The sequence below is a fragment of the Aquarana catesbeiana genome, linkage group LG10 (genome assembly GCF_042186555.1).
Source record: "Aquarana catesbeiana isolate 2022-GZ linkage group LG10, ASM4218655v1, whole genome shotgun sequence".
Classification (NCBI taxonomy): Eukaryota; Metazoa; Chordata; class Amphibia; order Anura; family Ranidae; genus Aquarana; species Aquarana catesbeiana.
Genome location: NC_133333.1, coordinates 152,663,835 through 152,684,562, shown reverse-complemented (window position 1 = coordinate 152,684,562; position 20,728 = coordinate 152,663,835). Strand labels below are relative to the sequence as shown.

Here is a 20,728-nt window from a genome sequence, read left to right as displayed (position 1 = left end):
CTGCACAAATTTAGCTGCATCACTAATATAAATGAACAGAATGAAGAATGAATTTCAAGAAGATCATTCAACTTGTGAATAGCTTTCATTTGCATTTTTCTTTGAACTTATTTTGCAGATGTTTGATGTGCTATGTAACGGTATCAGCCAAATGATCAAACAGTAGTGCGAAAGTTGAAGATTACTGTATGGATGTAAGATCGACATTGCTAATAAAATGGTAAAGAGTTTTAAAGAGTAATGCAACAAAAATATAAAGACAAACAGGCAGTGCAACTATCGCATTACAGGGATGCTTAAAGAACGTTGCCACTAGGTGGCAGCACAATACAGAATAACAGTATCTAAGTTTGAGACCCCCTAATCTAAGAGAACAGATTATATGGACAAATCACTAGTAATAAACAGCACTATACAGTTCAGTTTACTTCAAACACAGTTACTTGTGGTTCCCCGGAAGGTGAGGTAGCACCTCTCTCACATGGAGCCTGGTTGTATCTGGTAGCCCAGGTGGTTGACCACAGGGATCTCCAGGCAGGTTCCACAGGGGAGAGGCAAGAGGAGTCTCTGTTCTGGATATTCAGCAAACAGCAAAAGTCCAAGCGATGGGTGTATATGGAGTCAGCTGAAGATACAGGGCCGCCCTATGGTCATTGGATGACAGCTAAAATTCCCAGTCACTGCTGTGTCATCAGGTGCAGTCTCTCTGAGAAATTGAGGGTAGGAGACAGTTTCACTTATATCATACCTCCCAACTTTTTGAGATGGGAATGAGGGACACCTATCAGCAAAGGTATGCAGGCATTGGACTCAGCCCCCTTAAAGGAGAATTGTACAAAAACAAGATTGGTTAAACCCACAGGTGCTTTTTTTACCCCTACTATTACTTTATATTGGCTTTTGGAATCAGATTAAAGGTTTAGTGCTGGAAAACACCTTTTGATAGATAAAAAGTGCATTTTATATATATCTATATAGATCAGACCAAAATGAGGGACAAATGAGGAGGAATGAGGGACAAAGGGACATAATCAAATCAGGGAAATCAGGGACAGTCCCACGAAATCAGGGACAGTTGGGAGCTATGCTTATATCTTCTGGGCATGTCCAAGAGTCATGGAGATTGTGGGAGCTCAGGGGATTGTGATCAAAGAAATGAAATGAGCCTGCACCAGCTGCTTAACAAGGTGGGTAAAGATGGACCAATACACTATGGATGTACCAGATGAATAATTGTCCCATTTATGGCCAGCCTGAGAGTTTTGAGTGCTGTAGGGACATGCAATCTGTGAAGCACTACAGTATTAAATATATCTGTTATAAATTAAAGAAAATAAATAGACAAGTGAGAGAATTTAGACACATCAAAATAGGTTTGGAAATAATTTAGAGATTTGGAGTGCAGGTCATTCAGGATGATGTGATGGTGTAATAGATTGCCTAGTATGCTTGCCTATTTTTTGCTACGGGAAAAATGGACACTTTAGCACAGAATATTTAGGCAAAGAACAGACTCTTGCTACTTTCCTGATCACACAGACCATGATGTATTAAAGCACAAGAACGAGCACTGAAACCCCCTGAGGGTTTTTTCACTTGTTCTTTTTCTTTAAATTAACATTTTTAAAAAATTAGAGAGCAATAATCTGAAGCATGAATAAAACGTTAAAGCGTGTCTAAACCCAAAAGCAAATATTGCAGGTTCCCAATGCTTTAAGTAGGAGGAAAGGCTAGCTAGCAAACTGATATGGAAATATTCCCTGTCCTTTTCTCCCCGTGGCCCTGTATGTATCACAAATCTTAAATACCCTTTCTTAGTGTTTTTTTACATGCAATCACATAACCGTTCCTCTCCCCTTCTGGCGAGACTGCTGTGGCTGGTGGGAGGGGCTCTTCTTCCACTCAGTGGATAAAGCAATAGACTGTACTATTCAATTCATCCCCATTGGCCCTTTGATGATCTAGCCCAGTGTTTCTCAACTCCAGTCCTCAAGGAGCCCCAACAGGTCATGTTTTCAGGATTTCCCTCAGATGAAATGGCTGTAGTAATTACTAAGCCTCGGTTCACACCAGAGGCGGCACGACTTGCAGGTCGTCTCACCGAGGCGAACTGCACACGACTGCTGGGGCGACTTGCAAAACGACTTCTGTATAGAAGTCTATGCGAGTCGCCCCAAGTCACCCCCAAAGTCGTACAGGAACCTTTTTCTAAGTCGGAGCGACTTGCGTCGCTCCGATTAGAACGGTTCCATTGTACTGAACGGGACGCTACTTGTCAGGCGACCTAGGTCGCTTGACAAGTCGTCCCAGTGTGAACCGAGGCTTAGGCAGTGAAACTGATCAAATCACCTGTGCAAAATAATGGAAAGCCAGAAAACATGACCTGTTGGTGCGCCTTGAGGACTGGAGTTGAGAAACACTGATCTAGCCAGCAGCACACTTCCAGTGTCAGATGGTAGACGAGGCTTTAGCAGGAACCGGCCAAGATTGGAACCATGTATAGGCAGGCTGAATGTATTCAATTTGATAGATCGATCAACTTGGGTACAACCAGCCTGTCGGATTTTACATGTGATTATTGCTAGCTGCTGTTATAGCCACTAGCAATATTCACTGTGCTCCTGGTGGTGCCCCCCACCACCACTAGGAAAACACAATGGCTCTGCGAGAGGGATTCTCTCATCAACACTGACTGTAAACATGGGAGAATCGAGCAACCTTGATTGCCAGAAAGAAAACTGCTCCAAGCAAACTATAGCCAATGCATGGAAAATTCACCTTAACATTGCGGAAACTAAGGATAGAATTACCAGAGCCATGATACACACCAAGGTCGAAGCAATCCTGCTAGATAGGGTTAAAAAATATGATCGCCTGTGGAATCCCTGGGTGGATCTTTACCTCCCAGTTGACTTTTAAAAAGTTTTTCTTAGTTTCTTTCAGTAAATTTTGTAAATAAGTGTAGCACTAACTCACGGTGGAGCTGCTGATTTAAAGCGGGCTGTTACCGTCACCTTTTTACCTGTAATTTCACCAACACCGAACTTAGAGTCCACGTTAACCTTATTATCAGACAATGTAGGCACCAGTCACTTGAGTACTTTTCCAATGCTTTAATGGGAGATAACTGGAAGAAGTAGCAGGAAAGAGGTAGAAGAAGAGTTGCAGGGAAGTTCAAATACCTTTTCTCGGTGTAGCACTAATGAATTGAAGTCTCAGGGGTGAATATATTCTCCGTTCAGAATTAAATCTTTGCCCGCCCGGATAGGTCTCTCTCACTAACCTAGCAGCCGGAACGCAGCACGAACAAAAAGTCTCTGCCACAGACTTGAGTGAAATAAAACTGTACAATCCTCTGCCACAGGATGTAGTAGTTTTCGATGAACAGCAAACACAGTACCAGAACCTTTAAGCCGACCCGGCAGTACTTGTGCGGTAGATTAGTTTAGGATGCGTCCTCCAGTCGAGTCACCAGGCCCTTCTTAAGACCAGCCCTGCATGGTCCCTTCCAAGATGGGTCCTCCCCTGGATCTTCCCAATTGTCCGGCTTCTTCCCGCAGGACAGACAGCACAGGCCCATCCCAGCGATAGCAGGCCCCAGACAGGCTTCTGGGCCTACCCGCACGGCTGCTGCAACGCAACCCTCCAGGCCGGAGGGCCGCGAGATAGAACTCACTAACACATACCTTTAGGCCAGGAGGGCCACGAGGTAAAGCTCACAGAAACATGGCGTCTGCCCCATAAATACTCTCTCCCAGAATGCAACCCGGAGGACCACCTCCGCCGAGTTGTCTACGGGACAGAAGAGCACCCATACACTTCAGCCTGTTGCCTTCCAACACCGACCCAGGGCGACAACGACACCCACAGGCGGAATGCGGAACTGCACGCAACACAGCCAAACTGGAACAGAGGCTAATCTAACAGTAAATTAAATCTGAACTATGTACGGCCCAGATGACCCACTAAATTTACATATAAGCGGTAGATTGGAAAATCTACCAGTGCTACATAAGCAATTATTCTCCTTTATTGATGGGCGCTTGCACTGATGGGCACTTATAGGCTGCACTGATGGGCACTGATGAGGTGGCACTTATGGGCACTGATGAGGAGGCACTAATATGCCGCACTGATAGGTGGCACTGATATGTGGCACTGATGGGCACTGATAGGTGGCACTGATAGGTGGCACTGATGGGCACTGATAGGCGGCACTGATGGGCATTGATGGGTGGCACTGATGGGCATTGATAGACAGCACTGATGGGCATTGATGGGCAGCACTGATAGGCAGTACTGATGGGCACTGAAAGCCAGCACTGACTGGTATCACTAATGGACACTGATTGCTGGCACTGGTAGGCACTGATTGCTGGCACTGGTGGGCACTGATTGTTGGCACTGCTGGCACTTTATTGTAATCAGGGCACTGGTGATCAGTGCCCTGATTACCTGTCTTGCTGTCCCCTGCAAGGAGATGCTGCTGATCGGCTCTCCTCGCCGCATACTCTGTCAGTGTGAGGCAATGAGAGCCGATTGCTAACTCTTCCTTTATTTACATGTGACTGGCTGTGATTGAACACAGCCAATCACATGGTTAAAGATCCGCGTCATTTGCTCTTTACAGAGATCGTGGTGGCGCCGTGTCCTAGCAAGAGTGGCCGTTCTGGGTCAACATCATATGACGTTGAGTGGGTGGCAAGTGGTTAAGCTTTAGATAGAAAGGTGAGGGGTAAGAACCACTGTTAGGTTTTTATTGTTGTCTGTGTTCCCATTAGAGAGATTTACTTTCTCTAATTGTCCTGATCACCAATGTCACTGGGAATGAAAGTAATAGTAACTCCAAAGTTTCCAGTTGCCACCAGAACAGGAATAGAGGGGATATTTTCCAATGGGGACACTTTCTCATGTGTGGATTATCCTCCTTCCTTCACAGATATACATAGATATGCATACCTAGATTTGATGGCTGCAGTTACACTGTTTACATGCAGCACCAGTGGCGTAGCGTGGGGGGTGCAGGGGGTGCCGTGGCCCCGGGCGCGATATTTAGGGGGGCGCCAGTATGTGTCACTGGCTGCCTCCTCCTAATTTCTAATTCTGTGTCCCCGGGCTCCGGCCGCCATGTTAAGTGTCCGGCGCCCTGTGATTGGGTGTATGGGGGTCATGTGAGGCGTAGGGCTGGCCTGTCCTTGATCGCTCCTGAAGTCCCGCCTCCGCACATGACCCCCCATACGCCCAATCACAGGGCGCTGTACACTGAACATGGCAGCAAACAGAGCGCAGGGGAGAGAAGAATGTGAGCCGCCGCTGTCTTCTTCTCCTCCTCCAGATCGATGCAGCCAGGATAAGAAGGTGAGTGAGAGTCATGTTACTGGCCGGGGGGGGGTGCGAGAGAGAGACTGTAGGCAGGACAGTGTAGTGTAGTGTAGTGTAGTGTAGTGTAGTGTAGTATAGTATAGTATGGAGGTCAGTGTAATGGTCACTATGGGGGGCAGTATAGTGGTCAGTGTAGTATAGTATAGTGGTTAGCATAGTGGTCAGTATAGTGTAGTTTAGTATGGAGGTCAGTGTAGTGTAGTATAGTGGTTAGTATGGTGGTTAGTGTAGTATAGTATACTGGTTAATATAGTGGTCAGTATAGTGTAGTTTAGTATGGTGGTCAGTATAGTGTAGTTTAGTATGGTGGTCAGTATAGTGTAGTATAGTGGACAGTGTAGTATGGTGGTCAGTATAGTGTAGTATAGTGGACAGTGTAGTGTAGTGGTTAGTGTAGTGGACAGTATAGTATAGTGGACAGTGTAGTATGGTGGTCAGTGTAGTATGGTGGACAGTGTAGTATGGTGGTCAGTATAGTGTAGTATAGTGGACAGTGTAGTATGGTGGTCAGTATAGTGTAGTATAGTGGACAGTGTAGTGTAGTGGTTAGTGTAGTGGACAGTGTAGTATGGTGGTCAGTGTAGTATGGTGGACAGTGTAGTATGGTGGTCAGTGTAGTATGGTGGTCAGTGTAGTATAGTGGACAGTGTAGTGTAGTATGGTGGTCAGTGTAGTATAGTGGACAGTATAGTATGGTGGTCAGTATAGTGTAGTATAGTAGACAGTGTAGTATGGTGGTCAGTATAGTGTAGTATAGTGGACAGTGTAGTATAGTGGACAGTGTAGTATGGTGGTCAGTGTAGTATAGTGGTCAGTGTAGTATAGTATAGTGGTTAGCATAGTGGTCAGTATAGTGTAGTTTAGTATGGAGGTCAGTGTAGTGTAGTATAGTGGTTAGTATGGTGGTTAGTGTAGTATAGTATACTGGTTAATATAGTGGTCAGTATAGTGTAGTTTAGTATGGTGGTCAGTATAGTGTTGTATAGTGGACAGTGTAGTATGGTGGTCAGTATAGTGTAGTATAGTGGACAGTGTAGTGTAGTGGTTAGTGTAGTGGACAGTATAGTATAGTGGACAGTGTAGTATGGTGGTCAGTGTAGTATGGTGGACAGTGTAGTATGGTGGTCAGTATAGTGTAGTATAGTGGACAGTGTAGTATGGTGGTCAGTATAGTGTAGTATAGTGGACAGTGTAGTATGGTGGTCAGTATAGTGTAGTATAGTGGACAGCGTAGTATGGTGGTCAGTATAGTGTAGTATAGTGGACAGTGTAGTATGGTGGTCAGTATAGTGGACAGTGTAGTGTAGTGGTTAGTGTAGTGGACAGTGTAGTATGGTGGTCAGTGTAGTATGGTGGTCAGTGTAGTATGGTGGACAGTGTAGTATGGTGGTCAGTGTAGTATGGTGGTCAGTGTAGTATGGTGGACAGTGTAGTGTAGTATGGTGGTCAGTGTAGTATAGTGGACAGTATAGTATGGTGGTCAGTATAGTGTAGTATAGTAGACAGTGTAGTATGGTGGTCAGTATAGTGTAGTATAGTGGACAGTGTAGTATAGTGGACAGTGTAGTATGGTGGTCAGTGTAGTATAGTGGTCAGTGTAGTATAGTATAGTGGTCAGTGTAGTATGGTGGTCAGTATAGTGTAGTATAGTAGACAGTGTAGTATGGTGGTCAGTATAGTGTAGTATAGTGGTCAGTGTAGTATAGTGGACAGTATAGTGTAGTATAGTGGTCAGTGTAGTATAGTGGACAGTGTAGTATGGTGGTCAGTGTAGTATGGTGGTCAGTGTAGTATAGTGGTCAGTGTAGTATAGTGGTCAGTGTAGTGTAGTATAGTGGTCAGTGTAGTGTAGTATAGTGGACAGTGTAGTATGGTGGTCAGTATAGTGGACAGTGTAGTGGTTAGTGTAGTGGACAGTGTAGTATAGTGGACAGTGTAGTATGGTGGTCAGTGTAGTATAGTGGTCAGTGTAGTGTAGTGGACAGTGTAGTATAGTGGACAGTATAGTGTAGTATAGTGGACAGTGTAGTATGGTGGTCAGTGTAGTATAGTGGTCAGTGTAGTATAGTGGACAGTGTAGTGTAGTGTAGTGGACAGTATAGTATGGTGGACAGTGTAGTATGGTGGTAAGTGTAGTATGGTGGTCAGTGTAGTATAGTGGACAGTGTAGTATGGTGGTCAGTATAGTGTAGTATAGTGGACAGTGTAGTATGGTGGTCAGTATAGTGTAGTATAGTGGACAGTATAGTGTAGTATAGTGGACAGTGTAGTATGGTGGTCAGTATAGTGTAGTATAGTGGACAGTGTAGTATGGTGGTCAGTATAGTGTAGTATAGTGAACAGTGTAGTATGGTGGTCAGTATAGTGTAGTATAGTGGACAGTGTAGTATAGTGGACAGTATAGTGTAGTATAGTGGACAGTGTAGTATGGTGGTCAGTATAGTGTAGTATAGTGGACAGTGTAGTATGTTGGTCAAGTGTAGTGTAGTATAGTGGTCAGTGTAATGTAGTATAGTGGACAGTTTAGTGGTCAGTGTAGTGGTAAGTGTAATATAGTGGACAGTGTAGTATGGTGGTCAGTATAGTGGACAGTGTAGTGGTCAGTGTAGTGGTAAGTGTAATATAGTGGACAGTATAGTATACTGGTCAGTATATTGGTCAGTATAGTATAGTGGTCAGTGTAGTGGACAATGTAGTGTAGTGGTCAGTATAGGAATCGGGTAGGTCAGTACTATTGTATTTGAAGGGACTCAGGGATAGCTAAAAGTCCGCAGGTTGGGGGGGGGCGCAAATTACTTGCCTTGCCCCGGGTGCTGACAACCCGCGCTACGCCACCGTGCAGCACCACAATTTTTTTTGCTTTCCTGGTCACACCTGCACATTACAACCTCATAGACTTCTACAGGACCGTACTTGATCATCTCTGGCCTCAGGACACAGCTTCATAGTAGTCTTTGAGGCACTAATACTCAGGCATAGCCAGGACACTATAGACTTGTACCACTTGATGTTAAGGCCATTGGAGGGAGGTAAGTATGTGTCTGTGGAGGAAGAAGATGGGATCTGTTAGGTCTGGGCACTGGGGCAAAAGTGATCAATGCACGTTTTTAAAGTGCACTTTTCCTTTTAAATCTCTCTTTTTTGTCTCTTTTTTACACCATATTTAAAAGCTAACTTTTGTCACCATATTTATTTATTTATTACAGCTACTTATATAGCGCTGTCTTTTTATACAGCGCTTTACTTCCTGTAATCCATCTGCACTTAGCTCAGGCATGCATGCAGGAGAGTGTGCTTAGCTGAGAAAATCTTCCTCCTCTCCTCCCTGCCTGAAGTCTCCTGGGATGTATCATTTGCCTAGGCAAGAAACCAGAAAGTAACTGAGGAATGTAAAAAAAAAAAAGTTTAAAATAAGTAAATATGATATACCTTCCTATTTATTTACTAATGCTAGCTGTATGCGGATTAAAATGTTTACCCACATGGGGATGCACAGGTTTTGCGTGCATCCCTGTGCAGGCAGTCCCATCTATGTCAAATGGGATGTAGTGGCTGTATGCTCACAATTTGACATCCATGCATGTGTGTTCAGGGCCATGCACCTGCATGCATGTCAGATTGGCAGCAGTGTCCATACAGCCACTATATCCCATTTGACATAGATGGGACTGCCTGCACAGGGATGAACGGAAAACCTGTGCATTCCCATGTGGGTAAACGTGGCCCTCACATGGACGAACTCTGCGTACACCATGTGAATGAGGCCTTATTCTCAATGAAGCACAAGTGTAGTGACATCAATGTGTAGCCCACTAATACTTCCTCCAGGTCCACACCTGAAGGTCCACACTTTGGTACAGACCTGAGCTGGAGGAATCAATGGATGTGGGTGCAAAGCTTTGCAGACATAAATGCAAAAAAATAATAAACGCACATATTTGCTTTTTGCAATATGGGTGCATTTATTTTTTTAATTTTTTTCCAAAATGTGTAATTTTCATGTAAACAGTTCACTTATTCATTATCTTATTATACAGGATTTATATAGTGCCAACAGGTTACCCAGCGCTTTACAATATGAAAGGGAAACAGTACAGTTACAATATAAGAACATCCAAAAGGGTTAAGATGGCCCTGCTCATAAGAGCTTACAATCTATCTTCACAACAGACTTTTAGCATGGACATTTGACACGGAATGAGGGGTTTGATGCCAAATGGAGGACAGTTGGGGCTACCCTTTGCGGATATATTCTTACGTTAATAATGATATTTGAAATGGTAGACCAGCATCAGATGAGATTCTAGTTTGTTTGTCTTCTAAGCATGAAATGCCTTTGTACAAGAAGTATAAAAAATGATTTTTGCAAGTGTTGAGCAACACAGTTCTGTGTGCTTATCTAGCCATTCCAACGTTATTCTGTGTCCGCCTGCCAAATATCTCAAGATTACCTAGCTGGAGCAGTGTGGGCATTGGAGGGGTGGCTGCTGATGGAAGGCTGAATAATTGGAATGGCTCCACCCTAGCCCCCTCTGTGCTCACCTCTTTCTGTTGGGAGGGTGATCAGTCTCCTTCCACTAGTTAGAGGCTTGGTCACATAGAGGAGGGGGCTCTAATACTTTGTCTACTCTTCATCCAAAACACTTGATAGCAGAATTCCAGACTGCAAAACGGAAGCCTAGCCAGCTAGAGACGTGCATGCGGTGAGTACAGTGTAACAGATGTCTACTTTTTATAGAAAATATAAAACAACTATTTACTGGGTGACCAAGTGGTTCTGTTTTTGTTTGGGAACAATATAAATCAACAGACATAATGGACTGTTTGAACTTTCTTTGTTTCAATAGTCTGGGCTTTGATACAAAGATGACTTCTCTGCTGCAATACAGTGCAGTTCACACATTTGTATTTTAACATTTGCGTCTGAACGCACTACGACGCACTAAAAGGCAATGCTGTAAATAGAGCATGTTCACATCTGTGCGCTGGGGAACATTTTTGAAAATCGACCAGGGCTAGGTTTTGGTCCACTTTCATGTGTTTTGAGGCAAATAGTATTGTGCAAATTGTGTATCAAAAATTGCTTTAAAAAAACACATGAAAACAAAATACAAACCTAGCCTTAGTCCACTTTTTACCAAGTGGTAGTGAAGCGGATTAAGTGTGATAAATGTGAACAGTTATAGCAGTAATTGTTTACCACTATAGCGGCACCTTGCAACATGTTTTACATATTATATTCACTATTATTTGTTATAAAGCCCAAGATCAACTGGGAGTTAGTAAGGTTCGCATAAAAGCGCTATAAAGAAAATGCCCGGGTAGTAAGGCATTGCATTTTAATTTTTGTATTATTGATGTGATTTCTGAGCTATCTGAATTAAAGTAATGTATATATATATATATATATATATATATATATATATATATATATATATATAGGTTATACAAAGTGCATGCCTTAAGCTGGGTACACGCTATAAAAAAATCAGATGAATGATTGCCTGATTTTCACTCAATGTTTCACAGCAAGTTGAAACTGAGGATGGTACTAATTGTATGAAAATTCTCGCACGACAAGGGCTTTTTTTTTTGTTGTTTATTGTTTCTGATCATGCACAGTCTTTTGTATCCAACTTTTCTCATATGAAAACCATACACATTAAACGAAAACCGTTAGTTCTGTTTACGTACGAAAACATTTTTGGAGTTTGTCCCCTCAGAAATTTTAATTTGGAAAGTCTGAATCAGATGTCAAAAGATGTGTACACACAATATACGAAAATCGTACAATCGTTCCTCGTACGGAATTTTTCTTCCGATTTTCGTATAGTGTGCACCTACCTTTATTGTAGTGAGGTGGTATATGATTTAATGAAAAGTGATAAGGAACCCCATAAAGTATCAGAAATCGTGTCAGTCGCAGAATTCTACCAGTGTGCTGGATTGATTTGCATCATGATTTGGTCTGTTCAGGAGAGCAAATTTTGGAAAGATATTTTTGATTAAAAAATAAGGCTATTCATAAATGAACAGAATATGAGATATGCCTGTAGTCTCAGATATGGTCAAACAATTGTATTAAGCATAATATTTTATTCCAACTGGGCTGTTATGAGCACTGGCAAACACAGCAAAAGGATAACCCCTTTTACGAAGCAAGTCAAATGGTACTCAACCAGCAAGTTGGGAAATCCCTGGGGACAATTTATTTCTGCAGGCTTTTATGGAATACTAATGCCCCGTACACACAGTCGGACATTGATCGGACATTCCGACAACAAATTCATGGATTTTTTCCGACAGATGTTTGCTCAAACTTGTCTTGCATACACACGATCACACAAAGTTGTCGGAAAATCCGATCGTTCTGAACGCAGTGACGTAAAACACGTACGTCGGGTAACGGGGCAGTAGCCAATAGCTTTCGTCTATTAATTTATTCTGAGCATGCGTGGCACTTTGTGCGTCGGATTTGTGTACACATACGATCGGAATTTCCGACAACGGATTTTGTTGTCGGAAAATTTTATAGCAAGCTCTCAAACTTTGTGTGTCAGAAATTCCTATGGAAATTGTGTGATGGAGCCTACACACAGTCGGAATTTCTGACAACAAGGTCCTATCACACATTTTCCATCGGAAAATCCTATCGTGTGTACAGGGCATTAGACTAGTCACATTGGTTTCTGCTCTAATCTAATCTAATACCTGTAATAACACATGTACAAAATATACAATGGTAACATTTCTTATAATCCACCATTATGTTTTCTGTCATGTAAGAAATTCATACAAAACAATGCAAACGCAAAGAGAACCTGCAGATGTTCATAGATTGTTTCAAGAATGGATATCTCTTGAAACAATCTTAAATCTTTCAGAAATTACACCTTTAGTAATGATTTATGTATTTTATTGTTTATTGTATGAATATATGTTAGCAAAATCCTCCCAACACATAGGCAGATCAGGATGGCAGAAACACTGGAGACTTCCTCCTCTCCACTCTAGATGGAGTGATATGAAACTGGTTTGGCATCTACAGTGATGGCTAAGGTCGGCCATACACAGAGCAAATTTCTTTCCTACAACCACGAGTTGCAGGAAAGAAATTTGCTCGATTCCCCCCATCAACCCAGACATTGTTGATGTGGGAATGCCTCCTGCTGGGCCTTTGTCTTCTCCTGGTGGGGGAGGGTGGGGGAAGCTGTCCCTACTGGGAGAAGGCAGTGATTATCGCTAGTGGCTATAGCAGCCACTAGCGATAATAACAAGAGAATTCGGCAGGCTGGTTGTACCCAAGTTGATTGATTGATCAACTTGGTACATTCAGCCTGACCATTAACAATTCAACTCTCAGCCGGTTCAGCAGGAACCGGCCGCGATTCGAACCATCTATGGCTGGCCTAAATCTACAAGATGTGAATGGTGCAGAATGATATCAACTGCTCAAGGAGATATGGAAAATATTGTGCAAGAGCTGCATAAGTTAGATATATAAGTCTATGTGAACGTCAAATGAATACATCTCCCATGTTTTCTGGTTATTGAGCAGGTATTTCAGCCTCAAAAGTTGTTGCTGGTCCCTTTGCTGGCTTAAAGTGATTGTAAGGGTTGTTTTTTTTTTTTTTTTTTTTTTTTTAATAACAAACATATCATACTTGCCTCCACTGTGCAGCTCATTTTGCACAGAGTGGCCTCGATCCTCGTCTTCTGGGGTCCCCTGACGGCTCTCACGGCTCCTCCCCACATCAGATAACCCCCTAGGAGAGGCGCTCCCCCGAGGGGGTTACCTTGTGGGCACGCTTCCGAGTCCAGCATTCAGCGTCCATAGACACCGAATGTATGACTCGGCCCCGCCCCCCAGTGCCCGCATCATTGGATTTGATTGACAGCAGCGGGAACCAATGGCTGCGCTGCTATCAATCTATCCAATCAAGAGCCGAGAACCCCTGGACAGAGTGACAGCACATGGTCAAGTTCCAGGGCTCAGGTAAGTAAAACGGGGGGCTGGGGGGCCGGTCACTGCCAGGTGTTATTTTACCTTAATGCATAGGATGCATTAAGGTGAAAAAACATGAAGGTTTACAACCCCTTTAACATTGCTAGAAAAAGATTAACGAGAAGTTTTGTATGCCAATATTCTGTACATGTATGGCCACATTAACAAGAGAAAGGCCACTAATCAAAGGTTGTTGCATATAAACATTACATTTTATATCACTTTCATCTCTGAAAACTTGGAGACATTTCTAAAGCCAGTCACAGATGGATTGAAATTCAGCCAGTTCAGCAGGAACTGGCCGAATTCCAATCCGTCCATAAGCAGGCTGGTTGTACTGAAGTCGATTGATGGATCTGAAAACAAGAAAACAACCTGAAAACAAGAGAAAGGCCACTAATCATAGGTGGTTACATATTAACGTTACATTTATATCACTTTTATCTCTGAAAACGTGGAGACATTTCTAAAGCTGGCCATAGACAGATCGAACCGGGTTCACCAGGAACCGGCCAAATTTTGATTTGTCTATAGGCAGGCTGGTTGCACTGAAGTCGATCCACATATCGACTTCGGTACAACCAACCTTGTCAGGTTATATTTTTTTTGCCCGATCACTGCTATTGTATTCTGCTGGAGGGGAAGGCTCCCCGTGCTCCACCTCAGCAGAACCCAATAGCGCTGCGGGAGGGATTCCCCCATCGACACTTACTGTGTTGATGGGAGAATCCAGAAATTTTCTTTCCTTCATCTCGTGGTTGAAGGAAAGAAAATTGCATAATATATGGCCTGCCTTAAACTGACCCAATATCAATGATTTGATGACAATTGGATAAAAATGAATGATAGTTGCAAATTTTCATGGAAACAGACAGATATATTTAAAAATGATTTTTCAAGCTGGGAAGCCCTTTGATTTTTTTTTCTTTGTTTCCGAACATTTTATTAACGCGCTAAACAAGAAGTATACATGTAAAAAAAAAAAAAAATCCCAAAATATTTGCAGAGATTCTTGGGATGGTTGGTATCAACAAGGATTAAGATGATCCAGTTGTTTGTATATGAATCATTATATGTGTGCAGTAACCTGGAATACCAGTTACTGGATTGGGCAACACGCAATTGTGTATGGGTGTACAGCCACATTGCAAGTAATTCCACTGTTGGGAAAGCAATAGAACAGCTTACAGAACCTTTACTGGTTCATTCAATAAGACAAGATGTTTTACCCTGGATAATCAGATGGGGCCTGCACATCCCTTCACCGACCCCCCATCTAGGGTTGCCACTTTTTCTTCAAGCCAGACCTGAACACTTTAGTGGTGCACAGCAAAACAAAACAATTTAGCTTACATTTTAGGATTATAACAGACCTGGAACACCTTTGGGGGTTCCAAAGAGAATAGTAATGCAATGTACATAGTGCCCCCCTCACCCTCCTGTAAGGCCCTATTCTGAGCTACATTGCTGTCGGAATATTGTGTCCGGGTTTCAGGCTGAATGAAACCCGGACAAAACCCGGACACATGATTCAAAATCCGGACTGTCCAGGTGAATCTCGGACAGGTGGCAACCCTACCCCCATCCCCCCAGTTGATGGGAGATTAAAAGATCATCACAAACATATGGAACTTTTGGAAACCTAGATCATTAAGAGTGCTCTTTTTGTTTTATGTGTATTTTTTTTAATGTGAGGATGGAAGCATGGCAATGGCTATGTAGTATTTTTTTTTACATAAATAATTTTAATTAAAATAATTTAGGGCCCATCCAAACTGATGCACTGCAGCGACACAAACATTAAGTCCTCATGCACACAGACGTTTTTACAGCTGCTTTTTTGAGCTTTTTTTGCAGCTTAAAAAGGCCTGTCTATGTTAGTCTATGGCTTCATGCCCACCTAGGCGTTTGTGAGCTGCAAGTGGCATAGGCGTTTTTAAACTGTAAAAAAAACCCAGGACCAGTGGGTTCTGAGAGACGCTTTTCAGCTGTAAAAACGCTCTAACGCTGAAAAACGCTCAAAAACGCTCAAAAACGTCATTCACCAACGTTTTTTAACGTTTTTGGTCCATTGAAAAAAAAAAAAATTTGAAAAAAAAAAAAACGCTAAAAAACGTTAACGCGGAAAAACGCTCAAAAACGCTAAAAAACGCTATTGCAAAAATGTTGAAAAAAGCTGAAAAAAGTTTAAAAAAATCACTGCAAAGATACTGGCGTTTTCATAACGTTATTTTAACAGCCTGTGTGCATGAGGGCTTAATATTTATCCAAACATTAACATGCATTCATTTTGAATGAACCTCAATCCATCTTATCAGGGAATCTCAATGCATATGCATCTCAGTGCACCATAATGCACAATTGTTAAGCATTGTGGTGTGGTGCATTGAAAGAAAAGGTTCATATGTGGTTTTTAGTGCGTTAAGGAGCACTGCCAGTTCTTTCAAATGAATAGGCTGCTTTAAATCATCACTTCTTAATACACAATAACATGTTGCATTAAAGCGGGGTTCCACCCAAATTTTGAACAATATCTGTATGTATTCTCTTCCTTGCCTAGATGCTGACATGCCGTTCAAAAAAATTTAAATCAACGTAATTACCTTTTATTTTTCTATTCTTCTTTGCACTTCCTGGTTCTCCTCCCGTGGGTGTAGGCGTGTTTCTAGCCTCTCCCAGACTCCTGGGAGCTAGTCTCAGGCTTCTCAGGATGCCACTGAGCATGTGCAGGAACGAGTGGTGAATGCTGGGAGCACAGCATTCACCACATCCAGGAAATAAATGCTTGTGGGCTTCAAATGCCCACAATGAAGATGGAAACCGCCTGCAATGAATAATATAAGTTATTCTTTCCGACGAAATCTGACACAGGCGGACATATTGCACACAATATGTGAGTATGTAATGCTGAGAAGAAAAGTTTGTGAATGAACTCAAAAAAAAAAAAAAATGATAGATAGGTGGACCCCCGCTTTAACGCATAAAACTAAGTCAAAATGATAGTTTCCTTATTTCAGTTCCCATCTCTTTTTTAATCCAAAATCTTTTAAAAAATATAGTGTTCCATTGGAACTGTTGATCAGCCAAATATCTTTTTGCATGGCCAAACTGGAGGCTTTTACCAGCCTTTTACAAACAATGACACACAAGACAACGCAGTACAAAAACATTTAATTACTCCAACTTTGGATTGCTCTAGTTAAACATTAAGATCAGTTTGAGCTTCTCTAACTGTAGAGTATTGTCCCCTGTTTTCCATTAATGTCAATAGAAAGTTTGGAATTTAAAAGGAATGTAGCTGCTCTGAGCATAATTAATGTCCTTTTGTATTTTATTGTCAACGCTAAATAGGACTAAAACTAATATTTTATTTAAATGCAAAGTATTGCATATACAAATTGGCATGCTGCTTCTGAGACAGTAGGAGGTGTATAGGCTCTTTTTGAAGTTCACAGTTTTCTCTCTGCTTCTCTTAATGTAAAGCCTGTCGTATACAAAACTCAATAGCTAAAGTAAGGTTGTCAAAGCAGCTGTATATATAGTTCTGTTACCCAACCACCCCTCTCCACAGCAGACATACATAGTGTTCTGCCCCCCCCCCCCACACACACACACACACACACAAACACACATACATATATACTACAGTTATATATATAATATATACATCCCTCATGCACTCATCCTTCTAACAGCCATATGCTCCATAATCCCTGATTTGAGTTTCATGGTTGGCGGTACCACGTTTAATGATTACTGCAAAGCCTTACAGTGACCACACATAGTGGTAATCATTAAAAGCTTCCTCACTCTGACCTATTTGTCATCAAAGAGGCGACCTGACATATTATGCATACTGTCTGGTTCTCCTGCGCTCTGTGAAGGGAAAGTGCAGCACACCGAGAAATACGGGTTCCAATTGTTGGCGGTGGGCACAGGCATTAGGTCATCTGTTTGACGAGAAGCCATCCTTCATGAGGGAGTTTATGTCTGGGATTTCTTGGTCAACAGTAGACTTTTTTTCCATCTCTTTGGGGACCTTGTGAATAGAATTTGTCTAGCCCTAATGTAAACGTCAAAGTAACATGTTTTCAGATGGAATTCAAAAAGTGTTCTCCAATGTTTCACCAAGATCAAATACAGTGGTGTGCATTAATGCATGTGTGCTTGGCTGACGAAGGCAATTGATCACAAATAAAGAAAGCCCAAAGGCATCTTAAATTGTCCTAAACCCCCCCCCCCCCCCCGGAAACAACTGAAAGCAGACTACATCAGTCTGTATCCTTCTACACTGAACCTTATCCCGGGCTCAAAGATTTTTATTAGTAAACAGACCACAGTGCTTTGTGCTGTCCTTTATTATGAATGGCTCCTTAATGCCTCACAAGAGATCTGAGTTAAGTCTACCGCAATGCTCACATTTGTTCACATCTGTGCATTGTGGTGTGCTGGAAAAAATGTGCAGGTGAGTATTTCAGCCCATTGGGATGTGTTGGAAACCCATTCCAAATTAATAGGCTGCCTTACTGCAATGCATGTTAATGAACTGCAAATAGTTAGGAGCAAAATTGTATTGAGGCTCAGTAGTGTTATTTTCAACCCTACAGGATTGGAATATCATATGCTAATGTGACATACCAAGGAGGTAGAAAAAGTTATCAGCAGATGCCAACAAGCGCTGTTATCAAAAGCATCAGAGAACAAGTCAAGTCCTTCTGGTTAGGTCACATACAAGGTGACTTCTCATGTCCTTAGCCAGTTTAAAGCCTGAAGCAACTTGTTTGTACAGCACCTAAAAAAGGGTCTTGTACAGAAGACATTAAATTGCTGGTAACCTAGGCATTATAAAAATAAACAGTTCAATAGTCTAGGCCAGGGATGTCCAAACTACGGCCCTCAACTGGAGGGCCATAGTTTGGACACCACTGGTCTAGGCATATTATAAGACAACAGTAAAGTCGGCAGATATCGCTATTGTAGATGTTCTATTACGAAAGGTAGAGCAATGTTCAGTGGTGATTGCCATTAATTAAAAATATTGATAATCATAGAGACTTAAATTTTTTTTTTTTTTATTTTAGATCCAACAAGGCAAACTACAGTCCAAAATATGCCAAAAATATTCATATTAGGCTGATAAGTTATGGAGATATTACTTGTCCATTAAAAATACTCAAGTAAATGCTGATGACTTATACATATGGCTACAGCATATTGCACCCAATTGAATCACTCTGACATTTGGGGAAATACGCTGCATGCACACACGCACGTTTTGTATGGGTACGTCCGTGTACAGCCATTCACTTGTGGCACCTGCAGCTCTTCAGGCATAGGGAAAAGCCAAGGATTTTACACTAGAGGGCTCTGAAAACTTGAAACGTCTGTGTGCATGAGACCCTAGTAATTCATACAGTGGTGCTTAATAAAATGAAATACAAAACAAGTTTCAATAGCAAAGGACAGCTTGGCGTCTCATTGGTTAGCCGTCTTGTGTTTGAGCTCTTTTTTTCCATCAAGTACACTGTCTGCATGCAGTCTGTATTTGATTGTAGGTTGATTGTCTTCTTCTAAATTGGCCCTATTGTATGTGTGCTTGTGTGTCTGGTAGGGGGTGGGGAAATTAGATTGTCAGCTCTTTAAGCAGAGTTGTATAGCAAAACAAACACAGCAATAACAAAATATAACAGGAGACAGCCCAGCCTGTTTGAGCTTAATAGAAGACAAGGCATCATTTAATGTCTATTGACTCTTGAAGGGAATATGTCAATCAAAACTTAAAATGAAGCCTTGATCTGCATACAATAGTGTGCATGGTACATCAGTATTGTATTCAGTCGTGATTTCTATGCACCAACACATCCAAGGCCCTGTTAGCTGACAATGTGATGATCCATGCTTCATTTTTGTTATATAGACAGAAAGTGGAAACATTCATTATTAATAATAAGTTGGGCACAGCCACCAGTCTGATTCAAACTCACCATGAAAGTTTGAATGTAATCAATGATAAAGAAAGTTAATCATGCTTCACGAAGAATAATCTGAGTACACCCCAAGGAGCTGCATGAATACCAGGGGATAACAGACAGAGTGGTAATAGGTTAGACTGACTCCCCGTTAAGTTTTTAGTACTGTCTGGATCCACCCCTCTATTTGTACTTATGGCCACTGTCATCTAGAAAGAGAAAATAATGGGAAATCCAAAATTTGAGAGTTGTCCACAAAACAAGAGGTAAGGAGAAATCTTCTGGAGTAACCTGATCTGGGGACAGCTGTCTAAGAGGAGAATCCCCCTGACTTTGGGAGATTTCCTCTAACTTCCTATCACATCTTTGAGTCAGCAAGTGAACAGAAATGTCTTTATTGGTGCACAGACACCAATAATAAACTAGCAATGATTTTAACTTTTCCATGCTCTACCTAAAACTAAAAGAAAAGTTTGGGTTATACGTACTCTTTATTGTACACCTACAGTGTTTGCCATTTACCATTAGTAGCATACGCCATTGGTGAACATGATCTGACACCTGAATAGTCAAAGTTTTTCATTTACTCTTGTATCACCAGATCATGTATTTTCATGCAATAGTCAGTCCCGATGCTAGCCTTTTCTAGAAGCAATTGGCTTCAAGAATGGATGTCTGGATGAATCTACAAAGATACAGAAGTTGTCTAAGGCCAAGTTCACACTATTGCGAATTGGATGCGGAATCACATATCTCCGATGGGGCTCCAGTGCAAATTTGCACAGGAGCCATATGCATCTTTTGGTCCATTTCAGGTCCGAATTCAGACCAAAATTCGGGCTGAAATCAGACCTGAAACAGTAAACCAGGAAGCTCGGGACCCCTGCTGCGAGCCGCATCAGCATTAGGTGTGAACCGAGCCTTAGGGTACCTTGGTGGATTCCTTGTTAGATGAAAATATAAATAATATTTTTACTTAAAATATACAGTAACTAAAGTCAAGAACAAAAATGCAATATATTACAGTGTACAGTCCTTAGTGATGGCTGCATAGGTTTTCTTTTTTTTTTTCCCAGGCTAAGAACATTTTCAGCAAATACAGAAAATACCCATAGATCTTGCCAAAAATGTAATGTCATTGTCATTTCCTGTGAGCTGCACCAAAGAAAATCTTCCTTTCTAGCTATCCTCTATGAACCACCCATTGCCTTGCCACATTGTAATGTAGATGAACAGGAATGGATGTGTTTGTAGTCCATATCAGGAGAGCAGCCTAAGGTGACAACCATGATTCTCTCTATAGATATAATCCTGGAGTGACATAGCTACCGAGGGACAGAAAATGTGTTTTTGTTTTCTTGTTTTTTGCACA

The 20,728-nt window shown here is 41.9% G+C and overlaps 1 protein-coding gene across 1 annotated transcript in view; it reads left to right on the top strand.

Moving 5' to 3' along the window:
* The first annotated feature begins 9,831 nt into the window (after positions 1–9,831).
* The window catches only part of LOC141110944 (G-protein coupled receptor family C group 5 member C-like), a 77,651-nt gene continuing 66,754 nt past the window's right edge, over positions 9,832–20,728 (top strand). Inside the window, exon 1 of the mRNA XM_073602759.1 lies at positions 9,832–10,085. The gene's annotated coding sequence lies outside the window, so the exon portion shown is untranslated. The remainder of the gene's footprint in view (positions 10,086–20,728) is intronic.